The sequence below is a fragment of the Portunus trituberculatus genome, chromosome 17 (assembly GCF_017591435.1).
Source record: "Portunus trituberculatus isolate SZX2019 chromosome 17, ASM1759143v1, whole genome shotgun sequence".
NCBI lineage: Eukaryota > Metazoa > Arthropoda > Malacostraca > Decapoda > Portunidae > Portunus > Portunus trituberculatus.
This window is the reverse complement of record NC_059271.1, coordinates 30,273,397-30,288,539: the sequence shown is the minus strand read 5'-3', so window position 1 is coordinate 30,288,539 and position 15,143 is coordinate 30,273,397. Positions and strand designations below refer to the sequence as shown.

General features: G+C 44.9%; 1 protein-coding gene across 1 annotated transcript in view; it reads left to right on the top strand.

Annotated features, from left to right (window-relative positions):
* Nucleotides 1-1,589: 1,589 nt before the first annotated feature.
* LOC123504817 (serine/arginine repetitive matrix protein 2-like) overlaps nucleotides 1,590-15,143 on the top strand; it is a 30,385-nt gene continuing 16,831 nt past the window's right edge. Inside the window, 1 exon segment of the mRNA XM_045255654.1 lies at nucleotides 1,590-1,920. The gene's annotated coding sequence lies outside the window, so the exon portion shown is untranslated.

The following is a 15,143-nucleotide window of genomic DNA, read 5'->3' as shown; positions in this document are numbered from 1 at the left end:
CTGGGCCGTGTCGCCACTTCCCTCCTGCAGTGAGTGGAGGGAAGAGGCAGGTAATGGAGGAAGGAAGGTAGGTGTGAGGGAGGGGGAAGAAGGTCAGTTTAACATACATGCAACATTTATATGCACGGTAAAGTGGTGTGGCTAAGTGGTGTGTTTATCGTTCATCATACGGATAATTTACTTTTTTTTCGTAATGGAATCTATTTTAAGGGAGTATTGTTTGTTTAGTCGAATGTTCTTCTCCAGGTAGATGAACTGATTTTTGAGGACAAATTTTGGTGTAAGTATTTTTTTCTCCTTTTTTTTTTTTTTTTTTAAATTTCAGATGCATGTGTTTCAGAGGATTGATGTTTAGAAGGACCATTTCTTGATGTTGTCTTCATTAAGCGTTTTTTACTTGCATTCCCTTCTTATTCTTTTTTTCTTAATGCGACTGCTTTATAGTCTGACTAAAACTCAGAGTCATTCATTTTGTAAGTGTCAGGTTGGCAGCTCCTCTGTGTGTATGTATGTCAGGTCATCTTCCTCTGTATATTTACTCTCCATTCATAAGGCCAATGAACAGTGGGACGACTGACTTGTTTTGCAGGACTTGCCCGAACAAAGAGGGAGAGCTGCATCAAATGGCCACCATGAGCACCAGTACTTATTACAATACATGGCTGAGTGCAGTCAACCATTAGCAATAAAAGGGAGCATATCGCGATGCTTTCAGGTTAGAGCCCAATATACACCACCACATACAATGGTCTGTGAGAAGTGAAGCCTTATACCGATATCCTCCAGCGCGGCACCTCTCACCATGGCTTTGCATCTATAGATTCACGTCAACCCCGGAAAAAGGAGAATTATCTAAGGATGCTGCTGGCATAAACACACACACACACACACACACACACACACACACACACACACACACACACACACACACACACACACACACACACACACACACACACACACACACACACACACACACAAGACTGGAAGATGTTCCTGTGAGGGAAGGCGACAGACAAGTTGAGTAATAAGATGACTGAGTGCATGGTTTCCATTCTTGGTTCACGTGAATGTGTACATCCATATGTCACTACCGAGTCTTCCATAGCGAGCACTCCATGTCTTCCTTCGCTCGTCAATCCATCGTGCTTTATGAAGTCTCCAGGACGGTTTAATTTCTCCTGCGTGTTTGGACAAGACCAGTGTTCTTGTTTCATGTGAAGGAGGTAGACTACGCAAGCAAGGCGGTAGGAAGCAAGCGGAAGTGCAGCGGCAGGTCAAAGGACCTCAGTGCTTTATATTTACACCATGGAATCTGAGCACTTGCTCCTTGAGTAACGACATTCCCTTTGGAAAGAGGCGGGGCGGAGTCTTAGAGATTCTGCATCATAATTTCACCATATCTGTGTCTCTTTGGTGGGGGGAGGGTGTGGGACGTCTGGCTGAGGGCAGTCCCTCCGAGGGGCGGATCGGGGGTCGACTGTGAATGCCCTTGCAGTTCTTCCTCGTCTAGTGAGCCTCCGGTGCGCTTCTCCAACCTCGCTTGTCACACACAGCGCGCGGGAAAGAAATCAATAGAGGGAGGGAGGGAGAGGGAGAGGGATAGAGATAGAGAGTTAGAGAGAGAGAGAGCGAGAGAGCGAGTGTGGCCGGAACATGGCGCTGCACGCTGGTGTGTGAGCGGCGCCAGTGTCCCCGCAGCTCACTGGCCCCTCTCAGTTATTCAGGAGTCACATACATTACTCCAAACCTCCTCTTCGTAGTGCAGTGCCTACAGTGCCTACAGTAACCGTATCCATGATAGCGTGAAGCCCCAGGCCACTCCTCGACCCTGGACATGAGAGAGCGTAAGCCACAGTGACACGCCAGAGGTCTCGATCGCCCTCCGTCTGTACGCCTCTCAACATGTCCACCACCAGAGTGAGTAACACCGGTCTTCACCTCAGCCTTCCACGGGGGTGTAGTTCTCAGATCCCTCGGGTCGTGTGTAGCGGCTTCCATCTCCCATGATACACCAGAGTAAACCTTAGCACCAATGGGCACCGGCTCACTTAGGTATTCACAGGAAAAGGAGTGGTGTGGCTACTGCAAGAAATGTACAGCTATGTACGGTTAATGAGCAAACACCTTACCATTATGCTTTCCCTCGCTAGTGTGTGGGTTTTCTCCTTGTTTTGTGAGGCTTAGTTTACACTTCACCTGAACTTAAGCTGCCTCGTAGATTCCAGAGTGCATAAAAAAACCAAGTTTCTCATGTGAATGAACGAAAAGCTGGAAGAAAAAGAATCATTACGTTTGTGTGAGTTAGAACTTTAAAACTGTATATATTATGGGCCGCATGACAGCCACATTACCATAATTTGGAGGTGCAATAATGTTGGTAATAAGCCAGGATACCATGAAGCCAATGGTCCCTTCCTGGAAATTACATCCCTACGGTGATAAACGATTCCTAAAACGTATGCTATAGGGGGCACCGTGCTCCAGTGACTTTCCCTTGTGGGTCGCCGGACGCGTATTGTGGCTGCGTGGGATTTCAGATGATTTAAACAGCAAGAAGGAGAGAGGAAGGAAGGGAAGGGGAAGAGGGAGATATCATGTGTGAAGAAGGGCACGTTGTAAAGACGAAAGAAGAGGCCATACCTTCCAAATGAACCTTGTACTATGACACAAAGAGAAGCTAGACACATATAAAAATAATACCTGTATATATAAACGCAATTATCACAGGACTGAAAAGAACCATCGTAATTGGAATACCATCTAAATCACATCGGATACCTTTTTTTTTTCACCCATATAAGATGTAAAGAATAATTCCAGCAAATGTCACGACGCTTCCCTCTCTTTTCTGTTCTGCATAAAAATAACTGCACATTTGCTTCGATGGTCGTGTTTAACTGACCTGTTGAACCTTTGCTTGGATGTTGGACCAGAAAGTAACGACCGTAACAAGATAACGAGTGCAGGTCTTGGTGGGGCGGGGCGGGACGAGACGGAAGAAAAAAAAAAAAAAATAGGAGGAGACTGCCTCATGTAGATACAGTGATGGTGATGAGGCTGAAAATGACGGCGATGATAATGGTGATGAGGGATGGGAGAAAGGTGCTCATTGGGAGAATCACCATCATCGTCATCATCTCAACGCCTCCACTTCACCGTTCCTCCTTTCTCCTTGTTCCACCTCCCCTTTAGTCTATCCTTAACGTGTGTGTGTGTGTGTGTGTGTGTGTGTGTGTGTGTGTGTGTGTGTGTGTGTGTGTGTGTGTGTGTGTGTGTGTGTGTGTGTGTGTGTGTGTGCGAAAAGTGAAATGTGTTGCATGGTAAGGTAACGGTAGGGTGTGGCAATGGCGTGACTATGTGATGCTTTTATAAAATGTGTGTGTGTGTGTGTGTGTGTGTGTGTGTGTGTGTGTGTGTGTGTGTGTGTGTGTGTGTGTGTGTGTGTGTGTGTGTGTGTGTGTGTGTGTGATGGGACATGATTAACGAGGGGGATATGACGAAGAGAGGTGCTTGATGCGAGTGGTGAGGAATATTTACGATCTAAGGCAACTGACAGTGAAACGATAACGTGAAACGCCACCACAGACCTGAAACAAGAAATGGACGTGAGGATGACACTTGCCTGCAGGTCATGTTGTATGTCGATACCAACATTAGACGTTCTCGCGGCCGCAGGGAAGCGCCATTCTCTGAAAGGGTGATGGAGACTCCTGCAGGATGAATGATGCTGAAATATTGCTGACAAGGCTGATGGATGAGGCATATAGTGGTTTGAGAGTGAGGTAAATGTTTAAGAGTATTACATATCACGAAGTACAGTTAGATATGATTAGTATTGATAAGCACGACAGGGAAGACAGTGACTGCAGACACGATGTGGTGCGACAGAGTGGTAGAAGTTACAGGGGATTGTGGCCAAAGTTGATCTCGAGTTACTTATAGAGGACAAATGCGTGATGACAGTCATCTGGTGGGACTGATCCAACAAACTGTGGTCACATTTAGGGTCAGAAAGTTGAGGAAACGGGAGCGAAATTAGGTTAATGCTTCTGGACAGAGACAGTCGCGACATGGGACAATTAACGTGAGGAAAAAGGTAAACCATTAACAGCTAAGACAGACATAGTGAGAAATACCCTTTAATACTGCAGGTGCCTCGTTTTTTCTTTCTGCGAGTGAAAAATGGATTTCCTGGCGCGGTGCACGGAGCGACGGACTGCGTGCTGGAAAATTGAGGGTGACGTGGTACTGAGGTGGCTGGGGAAGTACTCACTCGTATTGTACAGAATAAACCAAGGTCTGTAAAGGGAAGTCATGTGTGTGTGTGTGTGTGTGTGTGGACTCTTTTTAAAGAGAGAAAAGTCAGAAAACACAAACCAAAACACGGAATCAAAGGAAAGGCGGTGGCTTGAAAAAAAGTCATCAAAATTTTGTGTTAGCAGGAAAGAAGGGAGCAAAAGGGGAAGGAATCTGATGACGCGACGACGTGACGGAGTGGCTGGAAGGTGTGGGGGAACAAACAGGAGTGCGGTGGCGGTGGTCGTGGACGGGAAGATCGGTGGTGGTGTGTGTGTGTGTGTGTGTGTGTGTGTGTGTGTGTGTGTGTGTGTGTGTGTGTGTGTGTGTGTGCGTGTGTGTGGTCGAGACAAGCTGGTGACCGCGACCCAGTATCGACTTGGGCTCGTCTTGGGTCCTGCTGTATCGGACTCGGCGGAGGCAACACGACAATGAGCCATCCATTCCTCTCTTTCATTGCAATTGTAAACATCACCAAACTAATTAATCTCGGAAACTCATCCGGGCATATATGTGCGTGCGTGGGGTGCGTGCGTCCGACTGTGTGTGTGTGTGTGTGTGTGTGTGTGTGTGTGTGTGTGTGTGTGTGTGTGTGTGTGTGTGTGTGTGTGTGTGTGTGTGTGTGTGTGTGTGTGTGTGTGTGTGTGTGTGTGTGTGTGTGTAGGCATCCTGTCTTGAGGGCAACAAACAACTTAATATCACCATTGAACGCGGACGGACTTGTGAGGAGCGCTGGGGGGAACACGGCAGAGGAGAGGGAAGTAAAGGAAGGGAGAGTCGTCGAAAAAGGAAAAAATAAAAACTAACGGTGGCGGAAAGGGAGTGTGTGGCAGTGGAGGGGAGGTGGCACAGGAAGAGGGAGGATGTGAGGGAGGAAGAACAGGAAGGGAGGGAGGCTGGGAGGGAAAAGAGGTACTCACTAGCCGGCCCGTGGCTCCTCCCAACATGCCCCTTTAATAATCTCTCTCTCTCTCTCTCTCTCTCTCTCTCTCTCTCTCTCTCTCTCTCTCTCTCTCTCACAGTTCAAACCATCTTTCTGGATTTGGTCGAGTCACGAAATCGAAAAAGATCAAAAGCAAACTGCCGACACAATAAAACACAAACACAAATAACTTTCCTTCTTCTTCTTCTTCTTTTTCTTCTTTTCTTTCTTCTTCTTTTTCTTCTTCTTCTTCTTCTTCTTTTCTTCTTCTTCTTCTATTTCCATCCCGTGACAATTTTCTTGTTCTATTTCATTCCCTTCGTCCTTCTCCTTCGTCACTGCTTCTTGTCTTCTTGCTCCTTCCTCCACGTTTTTTTTTTTTTGCTTCTCTTTTCTTTTGTCTCTTCCTTTACTTCCATTCCTTCTCATACCTTTTCCTGCTTATTATATTTCCTTTACGCATTTCTCTGCCCTTCTTCCTCCTTCTCCTCCTCTTCCTCCTACTACTACTAATATTACTATTCCACCTCTTCCTCCTCCTATCCCTGCCCATTTCCTTACTCTTACTCCTCCTGCTCCTCCTCACCAGAGCCTCCAGGTAATGGCTTCCGTCTCCATTCCTCTTTGGGTCGACCTGAAGTGCCTTCCATCCTGCTGCTCCTTCCCAGCCTTTCCTGAACCCAAATATCTCTGTACCTTCTGTGTCAAACTAAACCAACTTATACTTGAGACGCCCTTGCTGCTGTTGCTTCTACTACTATCACTACTGCTACTACTCTGCTACTACTACTACTACTACTGGTATTCCTGGTATTTACTAGTGGAAGGATGAATGAAGAGCTAAAGATAATTATGTCTTCAAGTCCTCTTCTATAATCATTAGCACCGAGAGAGAGAGAGAGAGAGAGAGAGAGAGAGAGAGAGAGAGAGAGAGAGAGAGAGAGAGAGAGAGAGAGAGAGAGAGAGAGAGAGAGAGAGAGAGAGACTCGTTCATCTGACAGTCGGGTTTCTCTCCTCGCTGATTACTATTTCCGAACTTTTTTTTTTTCCTTCTATTTCATTTTTTTCTTAACGAACATCCTGACGTTTCTGACTTTTTATGGATTCACTCAACGTGTGTTTGTCTGACTGTGTCTGTCTGTCTTTCTGCTGTCCTTTTTTACTTTTCAATTTCCCCCCCTCCTCCCTCCCTCCCTCCCTCTCTCTCTCTCTCTCTCTCTCTCTCTCTCTCTCCAGCTCAACACTCTATGAGCAGTACAATAAGACAGCCACTAAAGGTAACAGAATGTTAGGTCTTATCGAACGCTCCCTCATTCTTCGAGCCACGCAGGAGGGACGCATCCCATTCCTGCTGGCCTCCCTATGGATGCAAATCACAATCTTACGTTACACTCGAAGCCATAAGAATAAAGAGTGAGTGAGCTCGATTTACTGCTGCTAAAGAAAAGGTCTTTGAGAGGGAGACTTAATCAAATACTTCTTTGTTGTTGATGGTGATTCGTGAGCAGTAAATAGAAGTAAAAATATATGAAAAAAATTGCACTTTTAGATCCTCGTGTTACCAGTATTGGTAAAATGAACCGGGCAGTGTGGAAAGTGTGTCATGAAAACAAGGTTACAGGTTCGGTAGGGCAGGCAAGACAGGCAGGATACGAAGATATATTCGAAAAAGCAACTTGTTCTCTACCTGTCCGTGCACAGCAGGCGTGTAAAATATAACAGTGTGTTGGTGGGTTTAAAGAGGGAGAGACTGAAATGGTACAAACGATCAGTGCTGGCTGTGATTCTATATATCTCTCTCTCTCTCTCTCTCTCTCTCTCTCTCTCTCTCTCTCAATCAGTCAATCAATCAGTCCATCAGTCTACACAATATAAGGTATAATGAACACAGCATGGAGTCAAAGGGATGCAATGGTAGAAACAAACATAATAAAAGCACCTGCCTTTAACAACGTGCATCATTACCAAGGTCACAACGCGAACTGGTGATGCATTTTATTAGGGGCTTTACAATGTCCCCCCTTAAAGTTACTGACGAAACGGTGGTGCGCAAACTGAAATCAATTGACATCTGTGACAATCTGCGTTCATGGTTCAAGTATTGGTTCCCCAAGCTAAAACAAATACATTCTCTCTCTCTCTCTCTCTCTCTCTCTCTCTCTCTCTCTGGCTACAAGGGTTCTCGTACCTTTAATTAATCAGCTGGCATACTTTTTAAACCCTAGTAGCTGACCTCAAAAACTATTAATTAATAACCACGATAAGCACGTGTTCTTCTCCTTCTTCATTAGCGTTTTTTAAGATTTGAAGTCAACTTTTCCCCGTGCTAAGGGATTAATGGTCGGTATTAGTTATATGTGAGTGTGCACAGCGCAGGAAACAATATTATGTGCAAGGGCATGCCGATATTTCTCTCTCTCTCTCTCTCTCTCTCTCTCTCTCCGATATCCGATGAAAAACAAGCCGCTATTAATGGGAAGGGAAGAGTGAGTGAACGCAGTAAGGAAACGCCATACATATTTAGATCAGGCATGAATCTTAACTAACTCACGTGCAGCTTTACTTGTTTATCCTGCAAATTAATAGTAGTATTTCCTGCAGGCTGCACCCAAGCTTAAAAAAAGATTATTTGTATGAGGCTTCTCTTCCCCCACTCTCTCTTTCTCTTTTCCCTCGCACCTCACCCCACTGCACTCCTCCCCACCCCTCTTATATCCTCTTACATCTCCACCACTTGGGGGGAATGCAGGGCGTAAGCATTTCCAGCCCTGTTAGTTTATGTTCATTATACGTACAGGTTTCAGTTTAGGAGAAGGCAGCGCATACTTACTAATGCAGGTACAGGGTGATATCGTTGTATTGGAGGTTAATTAAGAATCGTGAAATTTTGAAAGGTAACTTACGATAAAGATGACTTGTTGACGTATTGCGCTATTAACACTACTGTATGTTCCATAATATTTCTGCGACGAAAACATCCTTTACACTCAAAAGGCTCCAGCTTAAGTTACAGGAGTACTTAAAGGTGTATTTACGGTTTTAGTAATAAATTAACGAAATTTTTACATTAATAACAAGGGAAACACTCTCGAGAACCGGCAAGCCATCTCTGTGGTCTTCGAAAACAGTAGTGGTGAGAGAATAGTGTCAGAATACTGGCCTTAGTATCATGGTTCACTGACTTACTTATACTTACTTATGAAAATAGATGATAGTACCGTCCTAACTAGGGAAACACTCTCGAGAACCGGCAAGCCATCTATGTGGTCTGAAAACATTAGTGGTGAGAGGATAGAGAGTATCATGGTTCACTGACTTACTTATACTTATGAAAATAGGTGATAGTACCGTCCTAGTTGACATGATGGGTATTGAATTCTTGAAAAGCAACCCGGTAGTAAATTACTTCTCGATTGATTATGATATAGTCTGCAGCACTAAAGAAGACAAAAGACCTACTTATGTCTGTGGTTACTGGTTGTCTGATTAATTGTCTTGTGCTGAATTAACTACTGTATGTCCATGGATCAACATAAGAACAAATTGATTCTGCGTCTGTATGACATGTTGGATTCTGAAAGCAAAGATAAATACGTAATAATAGGCGTGCAATATAATAGTGTTCTTATTGATATCAAGGTCACTGAAGCACCGAAAGGCAATTTTTGGATAGGAATACCTTGCCGAAGTACAAAGTTATTATATTCTCTCTCTCTCTCTCTCTCTCTCTCTCTCTCTCTCTCTCTCTCTCTCTCTCTCTCTCTTCCTCCACAAATTATCTCCTTTACAGACTTTCCTCCCTTTCTCCCACATCTTTCCACTAAAAATGAAATATAAACACAAATGAAGAAAAGTCAAGATGAAGGTGCTAGACAGAACTAAGAGCGTACAAGATAGTGTTGTTTTGGCAGACAGTACCATCCATATAATTCGTGAAAATGAGCTCGTGAATATTTCTCGTCGAATGGGGAATAAGCCGGTCAAGGGTACACAAAAAGGCCCGAGGGAAAAACCGGTTTGATGAAATTATAAAAAAAAGTCAAAAGCTGATTGAATTTCGGATATGCTTCAATATTGTTGGTGGAGGCACTGCAGTATTAGTCTCTTGCTTCACTGACATACTACTTTCTCCTTGGATGCTTTGTGTTTTGCTCGTCTCATCAGCTCCTTCCCATAAGCGTGCCGAGAGTCTAAATGTCCCTTATATGGCAAGATTCTGGTGTTATTACGAAGGAAATTGTCTGAGCAAGTTAGATTCAGAGTGGAAGTTATTTTCTTATTGTACAGTTAGTCTCCCTCCTCTCAACACACTTCAGCTCCGAAGTGTCCATTATAAAGCATGATTCTGTTGTTATTACTAAGCAAATTGTTTTAATGAAGTTTCAGGCTTCCTAACTCCCATCAGGCGACCCTCGCCGCTTGGACTTCACAACTGTCTATACACATTTCGTACATATACGAATATTTGATCCAATATTCAAGGTTAACATGTACTTCTGTGCTCTTTAATTCCCAGTATGAAGAATCAGGGACTAATTGACTGACTATGATAAATGAAACACTGCGACATCAAGGTCACGTGACAATGAACTCTGGGAAGGACCGTCTTGCTTCCCATGCAGTTTCATGAACGGCGTATCAGATGCTCCTCCATATATGTGCCTTGTTTTGGCATCTTATCACACAACTTTTGTAGATTGATAAAAAAAGCTGACATTTTGAGTCTAACCCCTTCTACAGTAGACAGAAACAAAACCTAAAGCTTCAGCGATTACAAGAGAACAGTAAAGTCAGCAATGGAGGTGCACCTGTTTACCCGCCTGTATTTACTATGATCGGGCAATGATTACCTGTGTTTGTATAGTTCAAGGTCATGCTTGGATGTTAATTTAAAACAGTTTTCCAGGCCTCCAGACGGAAGTTGCGAGCGACAATTAGCTTCCAGGATCATTACTCCTTCACGTGATGGTTTAGATGAATCATTGTGTGTCTCGCACCGTGGAAAAGTTTGACCGAGTGTGTTTAAAGTTGTAGTGCCGGGGGGAGTGGCACTTTCTGGCCCTCGTGTGTTGGCAGAGGGCCAGCCACAACCCGGGGATCAGGAGTGTGTCGCCGCCCACGCTCGTTATGGCACCACGTGATTCATACTTGTATTTTACGTGCTGCACCGCCCTCTCGTCACCTTCGTTACTTCCCCTTCCTGCCCATGTTGTCACCCTTTCCTCCTTAAGTGTTCGTCTCCTCCTCTTCCTCGTTCTCTTCCTTTCTCAATATTCTCCCTTCTCCATCCCCATTAAGAGCCATGATGGTCTAATCTTCATAAATCAATCAGTCAGTTTCCTTCTCTTCCCCTCTCATTTTCCTTTTCCTCTTCCTTCCCCTCCGCTCCCTACTCTCTCCTCCTCCTCCACGCCTTTTCTCTGAGTTCTTGTACTCCACCTTCTCTTTCTCCTGCTTTTCATATTAATTATTCCCTTTTCCCTTTCCTTCCTTTTCCTCATGTTTCAGATCCACCACATTTCAGGTTTTCTTAACGCCAAGATAAACCGTGTTAGGTTCTCATTTAAGTCGGTTAAATCGATATATAATCTCAAATTAGCCGACGGAAAAAGTCTAGGTCACAACCTCACGTTTCCGCGCACCTTCCCAGCTGCTGCCTCAAGACGCACAGATCCGCATACTGAAGAAACTTAAGTCGCAATGGCAAGTAAGAAATGCACTCCCATACCGTAAAATATATCTACTTTGAGCAAGTTGATATATATTTACTACCATCTCTGCAAGAAAAAATTAGAAGAATGAAAAAGAACTTTGCCCAAACTCTTTTTCCCTAAACTCCGTAAAAGTGTAAGAAACGCAGCAAACGAGCCGGTGACGAGGTGCGGCCAGCAGTAACGCGCCCAACATGAGCTGCTGCCCTGCCGTCTGCTTCTCATCCTCCCCTCCTCTCCCTCCTCTCTCACCGCGAAGGAAACAAAGACTGCCAGGTGAAGCGGCTCTTGCACCCTCATCTCCTCCTCCTTGCCAATAAAATGTCAGCAGTCACAAAGCGAACATTAAATCACGTTGAGACGACTGGACAGGTGTGTCGTGCCAAGCGTAATTCTCCTTTCCAATTTTACACAAAAGGCTTTTTGATGTTGGCGGTTTCCGTGTCTGCTTCAGATAATCGCTTAATGAATGTCGTATCTCGTCATTTTAGCTTCACCTACGCAAAATACCACAGGCAACATTAGCAGTCCTCCTACTCTTCCTCTTTCTTTTTCTCTTTCTTCTTCTCATCTTCCACATTCATTCCTCAACTCCCTCTACTATCACCACTCCTACCCCAACTACTCTTCCTCTTTCCCTTTCTCCTCCTCCTCCTCCTCCTCTTCCGCCATAACTACTCCCATCTCATCTTCCACCATAACCACTCCTCCTCCTTCTCCTCCTCCTCCTTCCTATTCTTACTACTCCTACTCCTCCTCCTCCTCCTCCTACTACTACTACTACTACTACTACTACTACTACTACTTCTACTTCTATCACCGCCACCACCACTATCACTACTACTACTAGGCAACCACTGACGTCTATACGGTCTGTTCTAAAACGCCTCGTAGGATCCAGCACGCCAGCCTTCCCCTTCTGCTGTGCGTGACTCGCCGGGCTGTAACATTAGTCTGCTTCCACTAGTCATCTCGCAGCGCCAGCCAGCCAGCCAGCCAGCCAGCCAGCCAGCCAGCCATCCGCCCAGCCATCCGCCACACGCCACCAAATAACTACGTAGGCTGGAAGCATGTCAAATAAGATGATTTATTGGAACCATCTCGGAGCTGAAACTGTGAGCTATGTTGGTTAGTTATCTAGCTGATCAGACTATCGAAGGTTGAATGTCAGTTAGAGGTGAGAAGACAGCACTGCGAGTAAATTAACGCTAAGGTATATCATTCGTACGTCTTTACACGTCTAGGCAGGAAGTATGTGTGTCAGTTATTATACATACTGATGTAAATGATACAGTGCCCTTCATCACCGGAACTATGGATCTCATGACCCACACTCCACCGGCCCTTTCCTTACCTAAACACGTAGAGTAATTGCGACGCAGTGATGACAAATGTGCCCTCGTTAACATGTCAGAGTGATATAATAGTGATTAATGTGTCACCAACCCAATACAGTTCAGCAAATTTGTAACCAGGTCAATGAAAATGTAATCTGTATTTGTCTTCACCTGAACACGGAAATAGGCAGAGAAAAGCGGGTGTGTCCACAGGAAAAGTAGCGCTTCACCTCTCAGTGTGGACCTCCGGGTGGCGGCGCAGCTGACCCATCCCCTTGAAGGATTACAGGCCTGTCCTTATGGCCTTTGGTAGAAGGTTACCTGCGTGCACCGCTCGTCACTCTCATTGATGTAATGTTATTCCTTTAAGTTTTCACTCAAATTAATTTTTTTTCACCTACAATAATTACGCGAGCAAAACCACCAATATCAAAAAAACAATTGTGCAGGTGGCGATGATATTCACAATTTTATATATATTAGTACTATAGTATCAGTAGTACTTTGCACGTGGCAATGAATATGTATGACTGTTGGTAGGAATAGCAGTTATCACAGTAAAGAACTATATATAATAACTAAAGCTATCATCATCATCATCACCACCACCACCACCACCACCACCACCACCACCACCACCATCACAATCATTACTACCAACGTTAGTAGCTACTCCTATTATCACTACTACTCCTGCTACTACTACCACTATTTACTACTACTACTACTACTACTACTATAACTACTACTACTATTACTATTATTACTACTACTACTACATCTACTATTATCACTACTACTGCTACTACTATTACAACTACTATTACTACTATCACAACTACTACTACTACTATTACTACCACCACCACCACTACTACTACTACTACTACTACTACTACTACTACTACTACTACTACTACTACTTTGACGTTCGTAAGTAATAATTAAAACACCACTGTAACACAACCTACGTGGCCTAAGGTTGCATGCAAGCAGGATAGCATCAGGACAGGAAGGTCCCGGCGGGGGAGGTGGTGCAGTGCTTACCACCACCACCAGCAACGCCAGCAAAGACGGGTGCGGCAGCCACAGTCTGGGTTGTTCGGCTGCCGGCGCGTCCCAGCCACCAAGAGAGAGAAGGTCATGGTGGATATGGAGGAGGTTTTGTATTGGGGTGTAGGGGAGGGAGGGTAGAGGTAAACAGGGAGGAGAGCAGTAGTCTCCTTCCTCCTCCAGACAGGCGCCATGCTGACACACTTTCAGTTACATGGATCAAGTTCAGCTGTTTATGTTTGTTCCCGTTTGGGGGGTAATCAGCAGGGCCTGGGATGGGGAAAGGGGAGTGGCGGCGGATATTACTCTTGTATGTGTTCCGTAGAGGTGGACAGCGTGGCGTGGAGGCAGAAACAGAAGTGTCGTGCATTAAGTCGTGCCTAAATCTGCCGCCATGTTGCTGTCTGGTACATCGGCCAACACTCGACTTCACTCTGCACACTTTTAAGAACGGTTTCAGTTTAATTAATAATGAGAGAGAGAGAGAGAGAGAGAGAGAGAGAGAGAGAGAGAGAGAGAGAGAGAGAGAGAGAGAGAGAGAGAGAGAGAGAGAGAGAGAGAGAGAGAGAGAGAGAGAGAGAGCTCCTTGACTTTTCCCTCTATCCGCTCACACCTGTCCACATCACAAGGGCCGTCGGTCATCCCGCCGTCTTGTTAAAGCCTTGGAGCGTGGAGGGCGGGGGCGGGATGCGTGGAGGCGGCGGGGGTGAGGGAAGGGATTCGAGAGGATTAAGCAACTGAGGGAGAGGGAAGGGAGAAGGGAAGCGAGGCGAAGGTAGCCGTAAAAACCTGGACATGAGGCACTATCGTCTGCACCACTACACTTGCACGGTTTAATAAAGCACAAATTACAACGCAAAATTGAAGTTGCAAGTCCGGTGTCAGCTTTATGTTTTGAGTTTATGCTCATCTATTCGGTGTTGTCATAGACGTTCCTGTTGTTATATGAACATGGAAGACGTTACAATGGATAGGTAAATGAGGAATATGGAGTTATGGAAAAATATCAAGAAATAGACAGCAGTACTCAAACTTATATATTCTAGAGGCCACAAATCCACACAGCGCATAACACATACATACAGATTCATATGCAAGAACACCCGTATCGTAACAACGTGGAGAGTACACATAAAGTAGCACAAGCACGAGCACGAAACGAGAACCGCACAACACAAGAGTATACAAGGAGAAAAAGGAAGCAGCGGGCGTGTGGAAGGACGTGGGCGGGGTGCAGGACAACGATCTTGATGTAGGTCACCGTTCTGTCCTCCATTTCGAGTTCCGTGTGGTTATAAGATGCTCGTGGCCTTGCATCACCCTCTACTCCATATGTAGTACGCGGTACACATCCATGCGTGTTCAAGCATAGCCCTGCACACCCCAGCATGGAGGTGTATGTGAGCACGGGAGCGATAAAAACGTCAGTGGTAGCGAGGGAGGGAACGTAAGGTTAACAGCTGGTGTATGTATCCCAAATATATGCAAACCTTTTGTTCTCTCTCTCTCTCTCTCTCTCTCTCTCTCTCTCTCTCTCTCTTCTCACACATTTCTGAGCGATTGCACGTCTTTAAAACTCAAGTGGACGGAGACATAACAGTAAAATCAAGTGTTTCTTTTTTTTTTATGTATGATTTTTTTTTTTTCTGGGCATCTTTCAACACTCGCCTTTATACAGTCGGCGCACGCAGGCCAAAATGGTTCAAACTAACTTTCACCATTCCCTAAACTCCCACCCGAAACAAATGAGGTTAAAGGAAAAAAAAAAAAAAAAAAAAAAAGGCTAAACCAATCTTTAAATCGTCCGCGATACTTTGCTAC